Source organism: Sparus aurata, chromosome 19, assembly GCF_900880675.1.
Source record: "Sparus aurata chromosome 19, fSpaAur1.1, whole genome shotgun sequence".
Lineage (NCBI taxonomy): Eukaryota > Metazoa > Chordata > Actinopteri > Spariformes > Sparidae > Sparus > Sparus aurata.
Genome location: NC_044205.1, coordinates 11,546,676 through 11,571,515, shown reverse-complemented (window position 1 = coordinate 11,571,515; position 24,840 = coordinate 11,546,676). Strand labels below are relative to the sequence as shown.

General features: G+C 42.8%; 1 protein-coding gene across 2 annotated transcripts in view; it reads left to right on the top strand.

Moving 5' to 3' along the window:
* The window catches only part of vav3a (vav 3 guanine nucleotide exchange factor a), a 107,239-nt gene that overhangs the window by 18,823 nt on the left and 63,576 nt on the right, over positions 1-24,840 (top strand). The gene's annotated exons all lie outside the window — the stretch shown is intronic.

Genomic DNA, 24,840 nt, shown 5'->3' with positions numbered 1-24,840 from the left:
ACGAATGATGAGCTGTCGGCACCGCCGGCAATATAGTAAGCTGACATAAATAAAACCCCATCCTATAAACAGTACAGACTTCATCTCGATGATAATGCAAGTGAATAGTATCATATCCATTGTATAAGAAGTGAAACCGACATAGACATCGCTGATTTCTAATAAAAAGGAACAGTTCACTTATTTGGTTCCAGTATTGGCGCCTTTTTATCTGACTGTTGGGAGAGAAAAAAAAGAAGACATCCTGGTGCATTAGTCTGTTCTGTTTTTTATGATGACTTGAAAAAAATACTTATAAAAACACGTGTCGTTTTTAACTTCCCTTGAGAAGGCAAACACACTCCTCTGGTTATGTGTTAACTATGCTAATTTTACACATCACACAAGTGTGTTCCAAGTCCTGGAGACTAAAACAAAGTGAAAAGGCTGTTAAAGAAAAAAGGAGTCTAAAGCCTTTTGTGTCTCCAGAGGAAGCTGTGTGTAATCTTACAAACTGCCTCTCGTGACCTGACTCAATAGCCTAGTTGCAATATGGGAAATGTAGTCAGCAGGTAAGCCAAACCCTGTTGGATTCATCATGGACTGCCACAAAACAAAATGATCAAAATCAATACAGCAGAATCAGAGATAACCCCATACTTTTAGCCAAACACTCCTCTTCCTTTTTCGAGCCTGGTTACCCACGATGCAACATAGCCATGACATCATTAGAGGAGATTTATCAGATAACATGCAGCTGCTTCTTGAGCCACAAAAGGCTTTCTCATATTCTGCATGTACTCCTCAAGACCAGTAAGCACACATTAATGTGTGAAATTGGTGGAGTTACCCTTTATCTCCGTCTTCACAGAATGCCCCATCTGCTCGTCGGCTGACCATTTCAGCTAATCTGTTTATTGATAAGAACATAATTGGCTGGAATTATCTGCGCTCCCCCCAGACGCTGGCTCTCGATGATTTTTTAGCGTGTTTTCACAAACTGAAAATGTAAGATGACTAATTAGCCAATATCTGCAAAACTATTCACTTAATTGGAGCTTCGACTTGCAAGAGATATGTTAATGCAGTCTCTCAGCTCAACTGATTAAAAATGTGTATGGAAATAAGAGCCACCAGCGGTACAAAGCGCCGCAGATCTTACAAAAAAATACCACTAAGAAAAGAGAGGGGAAAACAAGGAAGGTTTTCAGATGTGGTCAACAGCAGCTTTTTATTCACACTTGAATGTTCATTTTTTTCGCTGCGCTGGGCTTAATTAAGTAGCAAATTAAGTCATCTAGTCACTAAGCCAGCTTTAATTAAAACACATTTAGACCGCTGGCGAGTTTCTTTCTTCAGCCTTCGTGGGGAAATATTTTCACTGAAAATCCACAGAAGAAACCGACAATGGCTCAGCTAATTAGGACATGCAAACACAAATCTTTATTCGTACTCCTGAAACGTCGCTCTGAGGGGGACTTTTGTAGACGGAGTCATCCTCGTGATTCTGCGTTTTGGTGTGCTTTTCTTTTCAGATCGCAGCCCCTCTATGAATTTTCAATAAACATTCGCAAGAACGGGAGGTTTTATGGGGTTATACTCAAAACATACGCTGTGTCGCATCGGCCAGTTTGATTAACAAGATCGTGGATTTTTAGACAAGAAGGGGTGCACGGATGGCAGCGTTTGGCGTGATTGGTTGTCACGCTCGACCTCTGTGGAAATATGTCTGTTCACTTTTGAGCAGAGAGCAAGATGAGAAGGACAGCAGCTCTCATGTCTGTGCACTATATGCGAAGCTACAGCAGGAAGCCGGTTAGCTTAGCTCGGTGTATAAACAGCAGTTTGTGGCTTCACGTGTGGTTCCTGTCAGACTGTTTTGGCTGGGAGGCTTTTTGTTGGTTGTTTGTTTTATTTTTACACATCGTACAAGTAGAATATAGCGCGTTCATTAGGTGAACCAGTGAGGCGGCGGTAGGTGGATTTTGTTTGGGCAGAGTCGGCAAGAAAGCAAAGTGTATTTCTCATGTGTTGAGCTGTTGGGTTGGTGAGACGGTAGAAACCTTAACTAAAGCTAAAAAAAAAAACCTGTCAAAGCCACACCTCCAAAACAGATGAATGCACACTGTCTACACAGCTGCTAGTTTGCTACGTTCAGCAACGCGCTGCACGCTCGCTTTTTTAGACTGATTAATACATGTACAACGCAGTTTAATGCTGAAGTGCCACAGTCACGTAAACACAAACAAAATAGCCATCATGATCATCCTAAAAGGCTACTCTGCCGACGCTAACTCTGGGTGTGTCCTTTATGCTAACATTAGCCACCACAGCCCTGTCCGGCTCAGTGTGCCCCATGCTAACGGTAGCAGCTACAGGAGTGGCTCTGTTGTTGGGCTCGGGGGCTGTGTGCTTTGTGGGGATCATTAAGCAGCTGAATGTCAGTCCCTTTACTTTACTTCTGTGGGTCAGGGCCTGTGTGCTTTGTGCTACTGATAAAACCGACTCACTGACTGCGTGCCATGAGTGCAGCGCATCGTTGTCAACGTTAAACATACCCAACCACCTCACATCTCATTCACATGTAAGAAAGCACCCAACATCATCATAACGAACATGTCAACGTGGCAATTATGGCTGTGGCTATGACTCTGGTCGTGCACAGCGAGTTCAAAGGGCAGGGTGTGTAGAGGCTGGTAGGTATGATATCCAAAATCTAATATAGTCTCAATCATGATGGCGATATGAAATCATTATGTTCCCCTGCCCAAGTAGCCTCCCACCGCCCCTTTGAAGCGTCAAATATTTGCAGGTAATTCTCATCGAAGCTTCAAAGACCCCCGACTGGCATCCGGGACAGCCCTATGAATTTCTCCGTCCAATTAGGTTTATGGTTTCTCTCTGAGATGAGATGATAAACCCCTTTCAAGCACAGGCTCCTTCTCAGCTTTTTTTTTTTTTTTTTTCCCCTTTTTTACGACAACCGATTTCATCCTCTTCCCCTCAGTGATTTCAGTTTGTTCAAGCGCAACACTTTGATGACTCTCTTGAACGAATCCCACACTGCCCAGAGTGAATTTAACATCTGAAAATTAGACAGCGAGCCGGCCCCGTAAATCCTCGGTTGGCTGGCTCTGCAGAGGCTAATGGAGTGAGGAGAGGAGGGGAACGGGCGAAGCTGCCACTCACCTGCAGGTCCAGGATCTTTTTTTTTCCCTGTTTGTTTTAAAAATAGCTGCCGGACCGCTACTGAATAAAACATTAACCAGGGCCCTGGTTTGTTTTAAAGTTTGTGCGCTAATCTTGATGGAGTGCGTGTGAGAAAACATGCCGTCACACCGGACATGTTTCGAGCTGAACTCACATGAGACAACCTTACAGCCGTACGGCCTGAACATTCCTCTTCACTCCTCTATTTTAAAAGCTGGGAAGGAATCCAGCAGTAAAGGAGGGGTCCCCCACGAGAACCCGGTCTTAGAAAACCCGACCAGACTCAAAAGGAGGAGATGTAAAAAGGTTGTGTGTTTGAATTTTTTTTCATAACGCTGATGTGTCTGACTAAAGCCCTTTCACTCGTTGTGGATTCAAACTGTGGCCGGGCAACACTGCAAAACCAGGAAAACAGATAAGTACGGCAGGTCTGTCTGTAGCTCTTTCCCCCCTGGTGCAGGAACATCTGGTTTGCACATCTGCCTTGCAGACACACAGGGTTGTGGGGTCTGTAGGGATAAGAGAAAGTTGACTGTGCACACACACACACACACACACACACGCACACACTGATACACACCTGGCAGAGAGAGGAAGGGTGAGAGAGCAGCACGATATTGATAGTTATGATATCCTCTTGCCGTCTTATTTTTGGTCTGCGAGGGCTTTTGGTTGCATTTCGATTGTAGGGCTGCAACGGTGTATTGATTAGTTGTCATATATTAAATAAATTGCTCACCAGTTTTCAAAGATAAAATGTCAAAATGCTCTGATTCCATCTTCTTAAAGTAGACCTTTTATGCTGTTTCATTTTATTTTCCGTGTTTGGTCTGAAAAGTTAGAAAGCTCACCAACAGAAGCCGTTCTCTCCCACAGAAAACACTGCTCCTGAAGTGCCTGAAACGCCTTGTCGGTTGCTCGGCCTTTGTGACATCACCACGTGACATCACCATGTCACACATTTGTCCAATTTTGGCACTTAAGAGCCGATTTAGCGCAGCAGCTCTGTTGTTTTGATCGATGGTTGTGCGTGTGAGCTGACCAATCGGAGCAGACACGGTATTTGGGAGGGGCGGGCTTAGAGACGTGTTAACGTTAAAGCATATAAAACTATTCTAGTAGTAACCCCGAATAAACGTATGAACCTAAAAATGACCACGTCTCCTTTAAATGCGAACATTTTCTGGTTTCTTTAGTCTTCCATGAGAGTAAACTGAAAATATCTTGGTTGTGGACAAAACAAGACATTTGAGGACGTCCGCTGGGCTTTGGAAAACACTGATCAACATTTTCCAACACTTTTTTAGACCACACAACTGATCGATTAATCGTGGAAATAATCGCAGTTGTAGCCCTGATTTGATGGTGGAGATCAAATATAAAACTAGTTTGACTGAAGGGAAACGAGTATAAAGCTCTGCTGAAATAACCCCGGTAGCCTCTGATCCCGTGGGACAATATGTCCTGAAAAGCTGCCATCATCATGAGAGTGAATGACTCACGGTCTCACTTCTATTTTACTGCTAACTCCAGTCGTCTTGAATCAGCTCGTTTCAAAATAGCATCAATGTGCTGACAGGAGCTTTCCGTCCTCACAATCACATGATGCTCAGTATTTGGAAAAAGTGAGCGTCGCGGACTGACCCATTAAATGATGGTGACGGAGGATCTCACCGGACCACCTCAAACAGTGGCAAACCGTTTCTTACCTAGTAAACGCACAATGTAACTAGTACAATAGAATTAAATAAGATACTTTGGCCACGTGTTTTTTTCTTTTCTTTTTTGTTTAGGCATAAAAAAATAGAAAAGTAATAGGGGCCATCATCAATCCATTCATTCATTCATTCATTCATTCATTCATCCTTCCATCCATCCAACCAAGATACGTTCAGGTGGAGACCTCAATTACAATACGACCAAGTGTAAGAGGACAGACAAAAGATCCTAGATAGCAAGAAACACAAACAGGAGAGCTTGGATACAAATGTTGATAGACAGTTAAAATAATAAAAATCCAAATGAGTGTAACACCGAAGTCTTCGGAATAAATAAAGCAATTTATATTCAAAAGCAGCTGAAAGTGAATTAAGGTAAGATGCCTTTTTCGGTTCTAGAAATGGATCTACGCTCATTTCAAAACTAATCTTAACTGTTAATTGCTGTTTTGGGAAATATGCTCATTTCCCTTCTCGCCGGCGGTTAAATGAGATTTATACTACTCTGTTATATTTCTGTGCTGATGTGAAGCACAACTAACCGTAGCATAAAGATTTGATAAAGGTAGAAACAGCTTCTTGGATCTGTTGAATATAACAAAAATACACCCAACAACACTCCTAATGCTTAGGCCTGCTAATTTACACGCACGATTTGAGTCTAGTAGTTGCTCGGCAACCTCACATCGACATACGCTTCCCGGCCAGGAAATAAGCCCACGCATAACCCCCTAAAATGACAAATTGCTGTTACTTTATTTCCTGAACCGAACAAACGAGACAGATTAATTAATTTTTGAGCTCCTGTTGCATTTAGACTCGGCCAGGCTAGCCGTTTCCCACTGTCTATCTCACATCTGTATGAATGAATGATACCTCACATCAGTCGTACCAAGGAGGATGATGAGCATCCCGTTGCCATGGAAGACACCGGTTCTGATTAAGTGACAGGACGCTCCGGCAGTCGCGCCCATCATTCGATAGTATTGATGCTTTTAGCTGATTTATGGCGTGAAAGCAAATAAGCCTCTTTCCCAACGTCTCTAACTATTCATTTAAATACTTTCCTATTGTTTTGTGAAATTGTTCCTTTATTTTAAGGCCATAAGTTTCACATGAAAGCTATTTTTAGAGACCCTACAGTATACATCTGGATGATAGACAAGCCCTGTGGTCTGGGTGGATTCTATACCGTTAAGTGACCCTCAGCTCATCGGCTACGTTTATGCAAACGCTGCCACGCCGCAGCTTCCTTCAGACGGCCCGGGAGATTCCACACCTGCAATGTAAATAAACCGGCGACAAGAGATTGATGTGGCGCGCTCCTGATTTCGCAGCTGCGCTCTGCTCACCCATCTGCAGTTGAAATCGCCCCGTGTTTACTCGACGCCGCGACAGTTTCAGTCATCAGACGCAGAAAGATTTGAGCGTTCCTCCCACCGCCTGAGCCTACACTTGTTCTGATGTAGGTCTGTTACAGTAAACCCTACCTCAACACTGATCCGCGAGCACAGGGCTCTGTGGGTTTAACTCTGCCTTTTAATTTGAACTCGTTCATACAGTAAAGTACAAAACGAACGAGGCTCGTGGCAGCGTTCTCACCAGCAAGAGCGCGTTTGATTCTGGCTTCATGAAGAGGCAGGGTGGAGCTCTGCATGTGAAGACAATGTCAGTGTCTCCATGACCATCCTCCACCACCACTTGCTCTTCAGCATTTTTAGGTGGATGAAGATGCTGATTATGGGGTTTTTTTTTTTTTTTTTTGGTGGGGGGTGGGACATGACAGACAGGGGGAGGGGAGCGCGAGGACGGAGAGGGTTTTTATTGATTAGTGTCTCTCTACTCAGTTGACTGTGATAAATTTAACTGTGGAAGCCCACTAAAGGCTGATGCATCTCCTGACACACATCCCCCCCCCCCCCAATCACCTCTCCCTCTCCGTCTCTTCCCTTTGTCCTTCAGCCGTGCTCTCTGAGGCAGATCTGTGTGGTTAGATATCAGATGTCTGCTACGTGCTAATGGACACTCGGGGTGTCTTTTTCTACTGCATGGCTCTGCTGCAGAAACACACGATTGTTACGGAGGCAGGGGTTTAGCAGTAGCCTTTAGGACTAGTAAATGTTCAATTTACCGGTTTCATTTTGGTCTTTGATTAAAAAAAAAAAACCTCTCCCCACCTGAATATGATGGAGGCTCCTCCCAGACCAGTGCGACTATAAAGGGGATAATGAGAGAAGTCTTTAGTGTAGGGGGTTTGACTTTCCAGCTCCGTAGGTGTCAATCGGTTAAACCTGCAATTAAAGCGTCAGCCTCGGGAGCTGTGAACCCTCCTAGAACACATTCATTAACCTGACTTGCGCCGCAGACCCTTTATTTCCCATCACAGACCGAACGCCGTCTCAATTGCTTTTTCTGTCCTCAGAGAACACAACGAAAGACACAAATACAAAAGGAAATTCCTGACAATATGTAAGATCGCGCCGTTTCTGGCACACGAGCGTGGCCTGCGTCAGCCCACGTCGGTCAGGACTGCTGCCGCCGTGCACGGCAGGTTTGTTTGCTTTGCTGTACAGATGCAGAAACAATTAGCCGGATTTTCTTGGCAGATGGCTGCACAGCAAACGCTTTCTCTGTTAGACAGTGTGACTTGTCAAACGCAGGTGTAAAACACTGACGGCGACACTGGCTGCATTTCAGTGACAAGGTTTTGCAAACGCACAGGTTTTTAGGGTATTGTGACACCTGCGCTTTACACCCGAGTCAGTCATTGTTGAAACGAAACCATGATATACAACAGCAGAACTGCAGAGAATGGGTTTCCCATACTTGAAAACCCGCTGGTCAAGCGGTCAAGCGAGGAGGGCTGATCGGTCATCCAGCCAGTCACAGCCACTTCCCAAACCCACTGTCAGCAATCAGCAATGTAATTAGTAACAAGTAAGTGATGCAGAGTTTTCTTTGGAACTGTGTCATCTGGTGTGATGTGTCAGAGAAAGCTGCCAAGTGAGTAACGTGACGTTCCCAACATATAGGGCCATACACGGACATGTGAGGGAGGATTTTTTTTAATATCTGCAATGGAGGTTGTGTTTTTACTCATGACTGTTTGTCAGCAGGGTTACACAAGAACTACTCATCATATTACCACCAAACTTGGACAAAGGCTGAGTCTTGGTCCAGAATAGACTTTATTGACTTCAGGTGCGGTTCCAGATAAAGGGATGGATCCAGTGATTCTTTCAAGCGACCTTTAACATTGTGAGCTAGAGACATTTTTAATTCATTTCTCATGGAAATAAAATCTGCCGTATTGAGGTGGCTGGTATCTATGAGTACGATTTCATGCAAATGCTAATAAAAACATTAGTCTTCCACAACAGAATGGAGATTTCGATCCCATCTGCATTGTTTTGTAGTCCTACTGTTTGATTGTTGACTTCGAAACCCCTGTTAAAACATTTTGATATAATTTCTTAATGTTTGCAAACGGGAATAAAAAAGGTGCACTTAAAGATCACAGCAGACACAGCAATTTGCAACAACCCCAAAAAAAGATTTCTTCAGGCTACATAAAACCAAAGCAGAGCCGGTAAATTTCCAGTGCACCGGTGTGACCAATGAACAACCTTTTGGGCACATGTGCGACCGAAACAGCTACACCCTGGAGCTCTGTGATCGGTGCCACAGAGGCGTCTTCTGCAAACACGTACCTCGACTGAGGAAGTCACAGTATGTGTGAGCAGAGTTCAGATTTTGCAGTGCTGACAGTCGTGTCTCTGTGTGTTTGAGAGTCTGTGATCCACCGTGACACAGATTTGTTTGGACTGTGAAAGGAAGCTGAGGTTAAGGAGAGGTAAAGAGTCAAAGCTCGCAATCAAACCTGTGTACTTCTTCCTGCGATTGAACATGAGCCGTGTTGTCGCCCGAGTTCCAGTCAGCACTGTAGAGAAGTCTCCATTGTCTGGTTACTGTAGAAATGTTTACTCTAAAAAAAAAAAAAGGAAAATTTAAATGAAAAAAATAAATAAATCACACTGTGCCTGTGCCTTGACTTCCAGTGCTCGTGCTGTGTTTGTGAAAGCCTCCATGCTTCACTTGCTTTTCGCCCGCGATGCATTTGGAGTTTTGCCCCTGAACAATTTGATGGAACCCGCTCTAAAGCTGCTGTGCTGAAAGCGGCTGTGGATAATTCATGGTCTCCCGGTGACTGACTGCATGACAGCAGCTTCCACTGGAAATCCCACGTTTCATATCAACTGGCTTTCCTCGAGCGTGAATTTGCACGCGCGCGCGTTCAGAGAGCGCATACGCGCACACACACACGACGCCGCGCTCGCTGCAGATTGCTCGGCCGGAGTGCTCTGAGCCTCCCTGCGTGTGCCGGCTGCAGAGACGGGTGGACTCTTTGATTGTCTCAGGGTGTCAGAAACGTCTTCAATGATTGCGGACATCTGTTTGATCCCAGTGTGAGTGCACTGATGCCTGAGCTGTGAGCAGCAACCCTCCAGGTCTCCTCAGTTGTGGGGATAGTTCATGTGGAAACCAAAGGCCTGTGTGTGTTGCGTACACACATGAATACACAGTTCTACAAAAGGCGGAAAGTAGGCTAGTCGTGGCAAGCACTTTGGTTATGAATGTAACAGCTACTGTATGTTTTGTGGATTCGACAGGCCCCTCAGTGTGGTGTACACTGTCACCATAGGTCTGGGTTCTTAACTTTGCTGGACCACAAAGATGAGCATAGGTGCAACAGATGAGCGTCATGTTTTTTTTATGCCATTTCTACACTGGCTTTTGTCTGTTTGCCTGAGACCAAACCTGGGTTTTATTGTTTCCCCCACCTTTTAGCCCTGGTCTCCTCCATTGCTACTGTTCTGATCTGTGGTATGTTGGTGAACATCTGATCAAATAATTATCAAAAAGTTGACTGAATAAACTTACCTTGTTCTAAGGAAAATTAGCTGTAGCTGTTATTTAAGCTATTACATTAGTGGTACTCTTAGTAGCCTATTACTTCATGAATGAATTCAATGTAATTGTGGCTATTAGGGGCTCTGTGTGACTATTTGGAGTAATTTACATGTGTTAATCAGTTTTCCATTGGCCATATATGAGTGGATTGTAACGTGGTGTCTCTAGGGGGCGTCATGTCCGTAGAGACTCGGATAACGGAGCGACTTCAAACGCAACACAGAAGTTCCAAAGGGCCCTGTGCTATAGAGTGGTGTGTAGTTTGTAGTCCTAAACCCTGGAGATCAGTTGGCATCTGGTTCCCTGTTATCAAAGTCTGAGTTTTTTTTAATTAGTTTTAGGTTAAATGCCTTGAATAAGGTCTGTGGTTACCACAGGATTAGATATTTACATGTTTTGCTTTATGACATAAATTACATCATTAAATATACCACAATTTAATTAGAGTGCTCATGTGCCTTAAAAACGCCACTGCTAACAAGTGGCTAATGGAGACCACAGAAGTAGTTTGCTTATTTTCAGCAATATACCAAAATCCAAGAATATCTCACAGGCTTTTTGATGAGTGAACCTGAGTGATGCTAACTTTCTACAAGAGAAATAAAAAAATCGCTTCAGCACTCATGTATGTATGTATGTGTATATATATATATATATATATATATATATATATATATATATATATATCTATATATATATATATATATATATATATATATATATATATATATATATATATATATATATATATATATATATATATATATATGTGTGTGTGTGTGTGTATATATATATATATATATATATATATATATATATATATATATATATATATATATACACATATATATACATACACACACATATATACATACATAGATAGATAGATAGATCGATAGATAGATAGATGACTGCTAATAACAGTTCGACGCTATAGCTGCTTAAGGTAACATTAGCTTCATAGACTGACGGTTGCTACTTCACAGCCCTGAATCCTTGAGTCTTTATTCACGCCTTTAAGGTCGATGAGCTTAAAACAATGACATTGTGAGCCTGAAATTTTACTTCAGCAATTAATTTTAAACTGTCAAATTTGTCATTCAAACTAGGCAAACAGGGCCTACAGCACCGAGCTACATGCTAGCTAGCTACCTGGCAATTGGCCTACTTTTCTTCCATGAAAACATGTCTAGCTTGACTAACAAGTCCAAGTTATTTTTTGTTCTCATCAGCTTGCAGAATTAACATGAGAGCTGCTGAGTAAATGCTGACGTTACAGCCAGTGAAATCAATGGTCATTAGCATAAATGTCACATTGCTACAGCCTTTAAAAAAAATCACGATCACGATACAACAAAGGAATCTTTAATTACTAGCGACCATTTTAGTGCTAACAGCTTGCAGGAAACACTGAGAGCTATGAAAAGAATGAGCGTAGCTTAAGCATGTCTGTTTGGACCGCTTGCATTGGCCACAAATAAGGTATTTTCCTGCATCTCTCATGTTTTCTCACTTATGCACAATAGCTAAATGAATGATGTTTAGACATGAATTTCCAATCAATAAGGGCTCAGACTGGCTTTGACTGCCTGCAGTTTGAGTGGGACTGATTTGAGAATGTTGCAGCCATGTTGAAACAAAGTGTTCATATAACCAACAATATCAGATAGAAAAAAAAGATTGAGAATGAGACGCATTTGGAAACGACCTCTCTATGCTGGGAAACAAGCTTTGAAATTTAAGAAATATTGGCACCGGTGTGGCTGCAGTGAGACAGTTTGCAGCCGTCTCCACCACGTGTTTACAGCCGTCATATGGAAAGGTAGAAGTGCTTTGATAGGGAATCTCTGACATTTAAAATGTTGCATGGACCTTTTAAATGTGAACAAGAAAGTACCTTTTTGTGTGTGTGTGTGTGTGTGTGTGTGTGTGTGTGTGTGTGTGTGTGTGTGTGTGTGTGTGTGTGCGTGCTAGCAGTGACTCCCCTGAGGACTGACTCATCTCAAGTCTCAGTAAGCAGCAGGAAACAGGAAGAGGAAACGGTCACCGCGGGGCCCCTCTGGAGCCTTTTCTCTCTGTGCAAGTGTGTGGATGTATTCAAATTTAGCTTCAGGTGTAATGGCGCATTAACACCAGTGCAATCATGTATGTGTGTGTTTGTATATGCCTGCACACTGGCAGATGTGCTCCTCATGCCGTCCAAAAAACAAAACTACCTCCCCTGGTGTGTTGTATTTTCTCACCGAGGCCTCGCGGGGCCCGACGAGCCTGCCAAGACCTATATTCTGTGTGTGTTCGCAAGTGTGTTTGTGTGTGTGCATGTGCGAAAACCACAAGATATGGACTTCCCCCTTCTTTCCTGAGCTTGTCTTTGTGTTGTCCTGTCATAGGCTGTATTGAGTGCCCCCCCCGTCTTCCTGTGAACGGGCCCCCAACCCCTGGAAGTGGAAATGTGTGTGTGAACGCGACACAGAAAGAAATAGAGACGTAAAAAAAAAGGTGCCGTTTAAGGAAAACTGTGTGTGTGTGGGAAATGCGTGCGCTCGCTTTCGGGCTACTGTGTGTGCGCGCGAGTGTGTTATACATCCTTGCCCCATGCCAGTTCAAAGGGAGCCTCCCATCGAGACTGGAGCAAATAAACACCGCAGGTGGTCCTACAGTGAAAAGCCTCCAGAGGAAAATGTTGATGGAATGGATTCTCTTGAGTCTTTTCAACTGCAAATAACAGAACAAAAATATTGCTATGATCATTTCATTTGCCCCATCGTTATTCTACATGGTCTGACCTCTCGTTTAATGATCGATTCCGTTCACGCTACTCTCATTGTAGATGCTGCGCATCCGTCCTCCTTTGCCGCTGCGTCGTTGATTGGCAGAATCTTGCAAACAGCAATTCCGCTCGCAGGCACCTCCGTGTGAAGGCTTTGCGTCTCAGTGTGTCGGTGGGTATTGAGGTTACCTGGCCTGCGCAGACGTGCCAGGTATTTATAGGCCACTGCCGAGTACGGGGCCAGACGGAGAGCATGTGAAGCTAAGCCACCGTGGTCTGGATCAAAGGCTACAAAGAGTGAAGTGCGCGTCCACAACCTGCCCTCCTCCCCTCGCTGTCCTACTTTCTGACAGCTTTTCTTCACCCCCCCGAGCCTCAATACTGAGTGCTACCTGGAACTGCAGACCTACATCTTGCGGCCACTAGAACACATAGAACAGGGTGAGACTGATTCAGTGTTTCCAAGGCGGACACTAACCTGATCCGATCATAAAAGAAAAAAAAAACAATTTCCTCATCCAATAATGTAGCATTTATCACCTCCATGGAAGCTGTTTACGGGACGCCCTCAAACTGAACTCTTCCTCGTGTCACAACCAATTCGATTCCACAGAAATATCATCAATAGAGCAAAGGTTTACTGTCACTGTTACTCTGAGTGCCACAATGGGTTTCCGTGCAGAAGCTTATTGTTTTCTGTGGTCTAGATATTATTTCACACACTCAGAAGAGGAAGACGTGGAGGTTTGAAAAAGGCCTCCAAATATGTTTCCAGCAGCTTATAGCCCTGAAGCAGGACTGTGTAGTGTATGTCACAGTCCTTTATCTCTCAAAACGTGTAAGTTACAGGGGAAATAACATGAGGTGGCTGAGAAAAGGTGTTAGAAAAATGGCATTTTGAGCTGTTATGGGGCTCTAGGCCGGGTGCAGAAACCTCCCCAAAGACCCTGTTGTCACTTTGAGGCTGACAGGCAACCAGCACAGCTTCTAGGAGATCACTGTGCCCGGCCATAACGCCTTGTTGTTACACTTTACAGGTGCTGGTAGGCAGATTGAGGCAAGGGAGTGAGTGTATTCAGCAAAAAATCACACTGTTCCTATAAGAGGAGATCCTTCTCGGAGTAAATTACTTTTATTGTTACCTAATAGCAGTGGTGAAAGAAGTAGTCAGAACCTCTCCTGAAGTAAAAGTAGCACTACCATAGTGTAAAAACACATTTTTGTCAAATGAATGTCCTGCCCTGAAAGACTTCATGTGTAAACATCACTAATGTCGCTGCTTGGAAAGGTGGAACCAATTTTAACTAGACTAAACACTGTCCGTGACCTTAAACCATATGAAAACATAATTTTTTAGTTCATTTTTTTGTCCGTCTGTCTGTTACTCGAATGTCTCGAGAACTGTTTATCCTATCTACTTCACACCTGGCAGGTTTGTTGCTGAGGACCCAAAGAAGTGCCGTGTCGAAATTGGTGCAATTTCGACATGCGACAAGTTCAACATTAATACATTTTGCGACCATGTGCAGGATGCAGATGTAAACAAAATGGAGATTAATGTTGTGCTACAACTTGCGGTAGTTACTCGTTTCAGTGAAGAAAAATAATGGAAGGGTAAACAAGTCTTAAACAAGTCTTTGAGGTGGAGAGATATAGTGAACATGGGTTTTCTATTCTTCAGAGAAAACTCGAGTTGAAATATTGTGTTTCTGTCAACATTAGTATGCGAGCTAACGTTAGCCTTAAAGGAGAACTTTGGCCGTTTTTAACTCATATCCCTGTTGATCGAGGTTACCGAGTGCTGTCAGTAGGAAAAATAACGTGAATTTTTGGCACAATATTGACCAAATATCAGGACGGCAGCTAAAGCGAACCTATGGGGGCAGACATCCTAAAGTTTCACTTACGGTTATGTCTGCCCCCATAGGTTCACTTCAGCTGCCGTTCTGATACTCGGTAAATATTGTGCCAAATGTTCTTGTTATTTTTTTTATAAATTAACATTAATAAATGTAGGTATCATTAAAGTAGCTTTTGGCAACCTTAACTGAAAGTGTATGTGTTGGACACACCAGACGAAGCTCACCATGATCACAGTTACACAGCACTGAGCAATAAAACTTTGATCCAGCTTATAGAAGACTGTACAAGGTGCATTTACATTCAGGACATGAATCGACTGCGGCCAGTGCTCTCCTCCTGATGGGCAACCACCCTTGCTCTGAGACGGAGCAATGTTTAGATTTTGTTTGTTTCACTCTTCAGCCCACTTTCTCCCGGCTAAGAGGCAACTCTCCCCTGGGTACCTGCCGACTTCAACCAAAAGAATAAGGAATGAGAGCGATTTTATTTTCAACAAATGCAATCCCTGTCTGACACATCTTTAAAAAAACTTTCTTCTCAATCTTTCATGAGGTGCTGGAGGCAGCATCTGTCATCTCTCCGACGAATCTGAGCTAACAGCAATGAATTGGATTTCACAGGGACACTTGCGCTCCTCTGATCTCGCCGAGATGTTTTTCTGTAGTAGAAAAGATCCTGCAGGAGCCATGCAGAGGACTGCATGCATGTCAACGATGCTTTTTCCAGATGCTTAAGGCTCCGGCTATAAGGGAGTTGGGGGTCTTTTCTTCTCCGTTTTTCGCTTCCCAGAGGTGGAGGTGGAGTGGGTGGATGCGCTGTCATTCGAAGCGGGGGTGTTTCTAACAAGCTAATCTCCATTCTCCGCACCCTGCACAGAAAATATGATCACACATCGCATAATACCAGCTGTGATGTGTTATGTAATACCCAAAAAGGAGCAGTTTTGATAAAATCACATGGGAATTCAACGGGGCGGGGAGTTTAAATTAATGTGGGAGATTAAATAGTGTAGGAAGCCTTGTGGTTCGTCTTACACGAGGAGCTGTGGTTTGCTCTTTAGCTCTCTGGACCTCTATTAGAAATATATTGATAGGGATCAATACATTACAGTGTTCATCATTGTCTAATTGGAAATAATTCATAAATGACCACTGTCTGTTTTAACATAAGACAGATCTAATTTGTAATCCGCCTGAGTGCTGACATGGTTTCAAGGCAACGCAAGAAAATATTATTTGAGCTTCGTTTCACAAAAACACACTGGAGGTTTTGTCCGATGCGGCTAGCACAAATAATGAATTATAAATGAATACATAATTGGATTCGTGTGATTAATAATGGACGCAGCATCTTTAATATATATATATATATATATATATATATATATATATATATATATATATATATATATATATATATATATATATATATATATATATATATATATATATATATATATATATATATATATATAAAAACACTGATAACAGATCAGAGTGTTGGCTTGTAATGGGTTTCATGGACAGACAAGATGTCAGGAGCTTTATGAAATGACTTGTGATGTCTCTCCTGCGTCTCAATCTTTAATGGCAGGTAATGGGTGTTATCCATTACAGCCCGACTCTTCAGGGAAGTGTTAAAATCAATACTAATCTCTCCATCTTGTCTGCAGTGTAACACTGAGCATTAGGTTCATCTTGTTGCATTGTTCGGTGCTGCTGCACAGGTATGTTACGCTCATGTCCATGTCATGCTTATGCTGACAATAACGCTGAAATAAATGTTAATGTTGTTCAAGAATGAACTTTATTAAAACGAGATATCTCCAATGAAAAAAAAACATGAAATAGAGACATATTGGTTTAACATAAATCAATATAGCTGCCTGCAGTCAAATTTTAATGTGTTGGGTTGTGTCTTAATGTTAATTATAAAATAAATACAATATTTATAGACAAATACACAGTAGCTTTATTGTAGCCACTTAGCATTCCTTTCCTCTCACTGTGCTACAGCAGCTGTTTGCTGGAATCAGAATGCTAACATGCTAACAACGACCATGTTAATATGCCAATGTTTAGCAGGTGTATGGTTTAACATCTAGTTGACAGGGCATTCCTAACACTACACATATTTTTTCTGAAGAGTGTGTAGCTCAGTGTTGGTTGCTCCGGCCGTGGACATCTTCATCAACTCTAATTAACTCTTAAGTAATCCAAAATGAGAGGTGGGGCTGAGGTGAGCTGCATGAAACCTTGTAACTGAAACACGCCCAGCTTTCTGGAAGATTCTAAGGCTACGTTCACACTGCAGTTACAAGTGACCTGAATCCGATTTTTTCGCTCATATGTGACCCATATCTGATTTGCTTTTGACAGTGTGAACAGCACAAGTCGCATTGAATCTGACATTTTCTAATCAGATTCAGGCCACATTTAAATGTGGTACTGAATCGGATACGTATCGGATTTTTTTGAATGCGACCGCAATCTGAACAGCCAGGTCGCATTTAATGCGACTTTGACGTCATTCTGACCCACGCTGCACAGTTTTGTAAATGAATGACAAATAAAGTTGATTGAAAAAAAAGTGTGCCACAGGCGGGAGCGAGCGGGAGCCACGAACATAATCAAAACAAACATGGAGGACAGCAGTGATCCTGCTCGGTGTAACCAGCCACATCCTGATCCCACCACTCCTGGCTCTGACGCCGCATCCAAATACTCCTCTGTACGGATGTTGCCACTATTGCTCCGCATAGAGCCATCATTAAAGTATGAATTTTCTTTCTCCTCTTCCTCCTTCGTGATATCACCCGCTCACAAATTTGCCGGCTGCCACCACACACTGTTTTTAGCATTAAGCCATACAGTCCCACGTTACCGGTTGCCGTTGCCATGTTCGCTTCCGTAAACACCGCTGTGGCGTGATGTCATCAATGATCAACTGCGCATGCGGGTCACTTCAGGAGCGTGAGCTGTTCACACAGCAATCCGTAGACAGGCCGCATTTAAAGAGGTAATGTGAACAGCCAAACAAAAAAATCGGATTTGAGCAATAAATCGGAATTGTGCATTAAGACCTGCAGTGTGAACGTAGCCTAAGATAGCAGAGCCTAAAAAGCTTTAACTAAAGTCAGCACTTAGTATATACATTATAGTATAGTACATTCCCCTCCATTCAGCAGTCAAATAAAAGAGGATTACATTATTTTGCACTGGAGTTCACTGCAGTAGAGATTGAGAATCTAGAATGAAGATTAATCTACTTTTAATCCCGAGAGTTTAAGAAAATTAACTCTGCTCTCCTCGACTGTGGGTGTTTCTTCCTCCAGAAGCTCCGGGCTCTGCCCACAGCTGACTCTCTAGCTGTCTGCCCAGTAACAGGGTCACTCGTTTATCCAAAACACTGGTTTTTTTTTGCCCCTCTGCTCTTGCCAGTTAGTACAATTAACTGCATCAACACCACAAACACGGCAGAGCGCTGACTGGAATAAGCTGAAGCCCAGCAAACAGCTCTAGGCGAGCTGTCACTCAAAGTGACCGCGCCAACCAATTATGCATAACTTTAGGGCATAAGATCATTTAAAGTAGTGAGTTATATAATAATGCATCACCCTAAACCTTCATCATTATGAACAGGGAATTGAGATTTAGAAACCAAGGTTGTTTTTTGTACGAGGCTGGAAACATGTTTATTTATATGATTTTATATTTTATTTATATTTAACATATGTAGAGTTGGGCTCTTATGGCAGTTCACTCAATTTTGGAACCAACTTCAAGTGGCCATGAGAGGAACTGCAATGTTCAGCACTTAGGCTTCATTTCCCAGCCTCCCCCATAGGATGCAGGTTTTGTTGACCATCATAACACTTGCTAATTAGTGCTTAAGTACAGCCCAGGCTAATGGGAATGTCATTGGACAAATTAGAACTTTGACCTGATGGTGGAGTGAGATGACAGGTCTGAAGATCACCACAATAATTAGAATTCAACCTGAGAGGAACGTTAATGTCTCAGCCAAATTACATGAATTGCTGCTAGCGTGGCGAAAAAAAAGGTGAATGTCAGAGGCAAGATCATAAACTGTTGCACGCTGCTTCACATTGGCAGTGAATGTTGGCACCGTAAGGTCTGATTAATCCGATAATAACCATGCACACTGGGATGCATGATGGGTTAGGACGAGGTGCCCGCAGACAAGAAAGAACGTCGTGAGGTGGTTTACGGAATCCAACTTTATGAACCATGAAGTGAAATGTTTGGGACGTTTCCCCCCCGCAGTTGGCGAAACACAATCAGCAGCTGTGACATGTTTTAGTCTCATGTTACTATAAGCTTTTCTAATGGAAACATAAAGCTTCCAAAGTGCTATATTTTACTCCGTGACGTTAAATTATTCAAGCGGATAGTCGCAGAGAAATACCATAACGAGATTGCACACAGCCGCATGACTAATGTGCAGAATTCCGCAGAGTGAGATTGAAACAGTGCATATTTAATTGTCCATGATTATAATGGGAACTCCCCGGGGGGGGTATGCTAAGTGACGCTAACCCACTTATGCCATATAGATGTGACGGGGCTGGCTATTTGTGGCCAGAGCTCTAGCAGCACAGATTCGAAAGGGGCAAACGCATTTGTTGCATGAGAGCGGGACTGGAGCGCGCTCGGTTAGTCAGACTTTCGCTGAGGAGAGCGCTCGTTTGCCGCTGCTTTCGGAGCCGGTCGGAGATTTCATCATTCGGTTTTGATGTGTCATTTTACGCACATCAAGAAAGAAAGATTTACCATGACTTGCATCAGAATGTTAACTTGGGCAGGGCTGGGTGAACATCAATGAGCGGACGTGCTTGTCTTTCTGATCTCATCATCAGATGAGGAGCTTTCTACATATTAAATCGTGCCTTAATACACTTACTTACTACTTAAAACAAAAAGACCAAAGCCAATAAAGATGACCTGAAATTTAAAACCACATACTGGACTGACAGCCAGGCCTTGGAGGGATCGGGGATATGAGCATTTTTCATTTACTTTCCAGGCTTTTAATGTCTTGAGCCAATAACACAGATGTCACTATGTTTACCCTTCTCCCCGGAGATTCCGATTTATGGCACCGTCTTGAGGAGTATTTGCCTGATATGGCTCCGGTCAACGCTATAATCCGGCACTGACAGAGGAAAGTAATAAAACAGCTGACATGTAAACTACCATGATGAATCGTGGTGTGAGGTGCGACAAGATGGATAACCCTGCTCCAGCCTTTGTTTACCTACAGCCAGCATGGATGTAAATCAGCTTTACTAGTTGTAGGCCCTGTGCAGCAGACAAAAACCAAGATACAGCATGTGTCCTCTCCCGACCAGGAAACTGCTATTTTTTGAGCTGCCGGAGCTCATAAATAGTGAGGCGCTCTGCTACCTATGAAGGCTTTACCTGATACATGAGATGAGTTCCTCCCCACCTGAAAGTTTGGTGTATTTTACGAGAAAAGCGATGCTGCATTTCGTCCCTCAGCTAGGTGCAGTCACCCCACTAATTGTTTCTCAGTCTCGGCTCTCTTGAGCACCGGAGACCTCCTGCCTTTCCTCTCCTTCCAACAACTTAATTACATTCACTTGGTGTCCCGGGTGTAAAATACGTCCTGATGAGATGGCTGCAGCGCAAAAATAAATAAATAAAAAAAAAAAAACGAGCTGGACTCTCAAACTTCCACTGTTTATACAAAGCAAAAACTTTATACAAAGTGTTTTTCCTATTAGTTGGTGCAGTAAGGTTGAGTAATTCAAATAGCGTCATCGTCATTATGTTTTCAAAATGACTTTTCAGGCGAAAAATTTTATTGACAAAAAACCCAATAAAACAATTATAACAATTCCAAAGCCAAATGCAGAGGCATTAGCTCACTACATTAGCATCTCTCACACCACCGTGGATGTAGGAAGTAGGACTGCTGAGGGGACTGCAGCACTCACTTGAAAAACGCAGTTGATGGTCCACATGATTTAAAGACTTTCTCTGGCCATGGAGCCTGATGTTGCTTGTCAGTTCGCTAGTCTATCAGGCAGGTGTATGAACTACACTGCAGACTGGAGTCTCTTAGTAGTAACAAACAGGCAGATCTGAGTTGTACAGTATATGCTCCTCTTGTCTGTAAAAGGTCTGTATCGGACCAAAAGCTTTATACACAAGGAAATAAATCTCTTAATGCGACATCTGTTGAAATTGATTGGAAGGTCCAAATATTTGAGAATGACTTAGACAGCGTCTCACAAAATCAAGAAATGGTCTCAGGGAGTCTGGAGGAAAGTCTCCATGCGATTGTCAACTGCAGTGGAAGTGGCTGCTGTTGGTTCATACCACCACCGGCTGTATCGGAATGTGTAGACTGCAAGGTCCATGAAAGGAATTTGTCCTCCCACAAATAACATTAATTTCCATATATCAAATGATTAGCCAGATATATAGAGGGGCATCTCTGTTTGGCCCTTACATAAAACTAAGCTGTCGATACAGTAGGAAGACAAAGAAAGTGTGTGCTTCTTCACCAGAGAAAACAGAAAAAGCGCAGTGATATTTCCTTTTGTTCAAAACCCACAACAAACAGAACACAGGCTCGGGTTTCAAGTGGTTCAGTTAATATAATATGAAAAAAAACCAAAGAAAATCTGCAGGCGTCCGGCTATTAGCAAGGCAAGCCACACTTGCTCAAATACCGACGGCCCTAATGCAGGTAAGCCAAATTGCCTGGTAACTTTGTGATCACTCAACTTGGCTGAAGAATAAAGACAAGTCTCATTAGAATGAAACGGTGCAGCCAAGAAGTCACAATAGGGGCCTGCAGTTTGCACTGAGCCAGGGACAGTTTCAGAGTGAGTCAGGGACAGATTCAGAATGACAGTGAGCGCCACACGGGTTTCATTCCCCACCTCTCTTAAGCCTTCACAAAAGGGCATCGTCACACCGTGATTGGCTGGGAGGGGAATGCCCCCAAGCTGCTTCCTGAACTGCACACAGGTGATCTGAATCCACTGCAATCAGCCCAAAACAAAGAAAGATAGCAAGTCTGAAACAAACTGCTAGAGCCTAGTTTAGACAGTTTGATTGGAGTTTGGTGATACTCTGTCTCTCTCTTGGATCAAGAGAGGGATTGCCCTCTGAGGGCATACGAAATTGCAGAACAACACTCTGTGGTTGATACGACAGCCCTAAATCCCTTCATATGACACATTTTGCATCACTTGCAGGGCTCTGGGGGAAGGCAAAGCAAAAAGAAGTTTACCATTGTTCTTTTGTATGCTGCGGCAAATCTCCTGTTCACGTATGGAATTAAGCTGTACATCTTCTGTAAATCCTCTCACTGATGACATATTGTAGAGCAGTAATCCCCATAACCGATTCCAACATTTGGTTATCCCCTCTTGCGACTCAAAAGGTCCCATGGGGTGAGACAGGGCCCACCAAAACCAAAAAAAAACAAAACGTAGAGGTCCATGACTGACACGACAGGATCAAAGGCTTCGGGAAGGGGGGAAAAAAATTCCTGAGGAATGTCCATATGGATTTTCACTGACCGCCTGAGGACACCGTTTACAATGCAGGCAACCCACTCAAACTTGCTCTTACACTCGGTTACGGTTTTGGCAAGCCTTTCAAGTTTTGGCTCTGCAAATGAGTCTACAAGGAGCTGAAATCAGTATCCCGATAACTTCTCTTCGGTGGTTGTTTGAAAGACTCTTAAAAACAGAGTTTATATTTTTGCCTGAAACGCCCCTCGGGGAGACCTCTTCTCCCCGTCCGCTTCATTTCATCCTCAGTTAACTGTGGGATAGTGTTTCAGCGGCGAGGGGAACGAGACCGTCATGTCAGCGTGATGAAACAATGGAGATTGTGTTGAAGTTTGGTTGGGGAGTGGGCGGAGAGATGAGGTTATGTCTTTAGCGCGGCTGCAGCGGCGGATTCGATGGTAATAACAGCAGCGAACACAATAGCAAAGGAGCTCTGGGAGGCCTCGAGCTATCTAAGTGGAGGATTCTCCCCAGTTGTCATCAGGCTGAACTGAAGGGAAAAAAAAAAAATCCCTTAATACAATTACACTCTCCCGTGTCAGTTGGCGGTGACTGTGTGATGCTGATGTTCTCACGAGCCGCATGTACAGATGTGTTCTCTCGCCTCGTGCTGTGTTTTGAGGTTGCTGACAGCTGCATTACGACGTGTGAACAATATTGTTCAATACAGTGAAAAGAAAATGGAGGAGGGCGACTAATAATACGAACATCTGGAGGAAAACTGCGTCGTCAAGGAACCATCTAAATCACAATCACCATTACCAAACTGTAGTTTTCTCTCCACTGTCAGTTGTACTCTTTAAAACGTTGCGCTCTCCTTGCAGTGGAATGAATGTTTACTGTAAACTGCAATGCAAAATATATATTTTAAATTTTTTTAATTTTTTTTATAGATTGGTGTAATTGTGATAAGCCTTTTTTTTTTAATAAGCTGTATATGTATGTGTCCTGTGTTGTTTTTCAAGTCTGAGACAGTAACCATGACGATGTCTCAGCGATGTCATCAGGGTTGTCTGGGGCTCGAGACTTCAAATTTGACCTCCACGCTTGTGTTCTGAACTCCTAACATTTAAGGAGTTGAAAAGATGAAGACATTTACTTGTTTACATCAATACTTGGGACTGAAAGTAGGGAGATCTCTGCCTTTACTGCTTTCAGTTGAACCATTCCTTCTTCAGTCTGACAACTAACGAAATATGGATATATTGATATACAACATGTTTAGAGAAAAATTTTAAAAAGCCCATCACAATTTCTTAAAACCCATGGTGATGTCATCAGACTGCCTGTTTTTTGATTGGTCCGAAATCTCAACAGAGTCAGTTCATTCTGACAGAAGACAATTGAGAGGAAATACTTCCGACTGCGAGACTTAAAAAAGGTAGCATATGGAATCTTTGCTTTAATAACGACTTTTAAAATGATATGATCTACTTTTTTTAAGGGGGACGCTAACGATAACTGATAACTGATAACTTTAAAAAGTGGCAGATTTTTTGTTAATAATCCACAAAAAAAGGAGATTAACTTTGCTTTTTTTACATGATGATTGCATTTTTGTTGAATGTTATATGTGTTATGTTCTGATAAAATAAATACAAAAGCCCTCTGATTGACATTGAGGTATTTTATCATGAATATTATATATATTGCTTTAAATACCTCAGTATTACAGTATTGTAGGTATGACTGTTGATACTGTTGATACACAAAATATTAAGTTAGGGTTATGTAGTAACTGTCTGGTAAGCTCAGAAAGTTCACTCCACTGTAACGCAGTGGAGGGAGAAAACACTTGTGCCATATCACAAAATAACATCCTCATCATGTGGTATCATTCCACAATGACATAATACCTCTATATTGTCCAGGTCCACAAACTGTACAGCAGAGTCTGTCTTTATGTGTTACAGTCGGACTGTCGGTCAGCCGGGAGCAGCCTGCTGATTCACACGCTGTGAAACTCAGTTGGAGTTACCTCACCTGTCAGCAGAGTGAGGATTTGGCAGATCAGATGTGTTTGTGCATCAAGGTTCTCGAGCTGCGTGGGAACATCAATATGCTCCTGAAGTGTTTCGGTGTTTGTCTGTGTGTGAAAACCATGGAAATGTGTGATCACTTGGGTGATGTGCTCCCTTATTAATGGGAACATAAAACATTCAGCGAGTGTTGGAGTGAAGGTCTTTCAGGATCTGCTTTGAATACGAGAGAGGTGCGATTGTGTGTGTGTGACTGAGGGTTTGACTGAGTGTGTGTGTGTGTGTGTGTGTGTGTGTCCTGAGGGGCTGCAGTCTGTGGAGGCTGACATGATTTACCTGGACAGATTTGATGCCCTTGCTTTTGACCTGATGCTGTGGAGGGAGAGTTAATAGGAGGGCGAGAGAGAGAGAAAGCGTCGTAAAGCTTATACTGCTGTTAACATAACTGAACTGAGGTGAACTGCAACAAATGAAGGAAGAGGGTGACACAGTTGGAGGAGCTCTGGGCCTTGAACTCGTATGTCATGTCGTACAGAAGTTTTGGATTATTAAAAAAACCTCTGCAGCAGGAAGTGTTGAGCCAGCAAGATTTTCACGGTTTCATTTATCAAAATGTTTTGAAACAACAGAATAAAGATGGCCCGTAGTAATTTTGATGTTCTACATTGTTAATTTCTAAGAGTTTGCAAAATTGATGTTACCATCTGCTGTCTGAGACTGTTCTATCCCCACTTGATCTGAATGTTCAGTTCACCCAGTTTGACTGATTCTTCTTCC